This window comes from Cryptomeria japonica, unplaced genomic scaffold, assembly GCF_030272615.1.
Source record: "Cryptomeria japonica unplaced genomic scaffold, Sugi_1.0 HiC_scaffold_43, whole genome shotgun sequence".
Taxonomy (NCBI): Eukaryota; Viridiplantae; Streptophyta; class Pinopsida; order Cupressales; family Cupressaceae; genus Cryptomeria; species Cryptomeria japonica.
The window spans coordinates 214,789-215,344 of NW_026728865.1; the positions used below are offsets into that span (position 1 = coordinate 214,789).

General features: G+C 65.1%; 1 non-coding gene across 1 annotated transcript; it reads right to left on the bottom strand.

The window, feature by feature from the left end:
* LOC131862491 (5S ribosomal RNA) lies at window positions 1-119 on the bottom strand. Its single transcript, XR_009361505.1, has one exon. It is a non-coding gene; the product is annotated as a 5S ribosomal RNA (ribosomal RNA).
* Between the last annotated feature and the right edge of the window lie 437 nt (window positions 120-556).

Here is a 556-nt window from a genome sequence, read left to right on the forward strand (position 1 = left end):
AGGGTGCAACACCGGGACTTCCCGGGAGGTCACCCATCCCAGTACTACTCCGGCCCAAGCGCGCTTAACTGCGGAGTTCTGATGGGATCCGGTGCACTAATGCTGGTATGATCGCACCCGTTATGAGCTTGTCGCAGTGTGTACTTAGCAAACCGCGACCCACGTGCGAATCCACCCCGGCCACCCACCCCCGTCGAGGTGCACACCCTCCCTCGCGAAGTGCGCCCCGTTCGCCAAGTGTGAGCCCTGCCCGGGTGCGCGCACCTTGCTAGGGCGTCGGGTGTGCACCCGGCCCGGCCTACGTGCGTGCACCTGGAGGGGGCGTCGTGTGCGTGCAGTGTCCCGTCTGCAACGCGGTGCCCACACACCACCTCGGGCGCAACGACCTGCGCTCACATGTGGGCCGAGTGCACCTTGGTGCATGTTCGGGGCGCCTCGGGTGCACGCTCGATCTTGCCCCGGTGCACCAAGGCGCTCGGTTTGCCCCGGGTGCGCACTTGGTGCAAGGTGGGCACCCAAAATAGGGATCAAGCACCAAAACACAAGTTTCGGGATG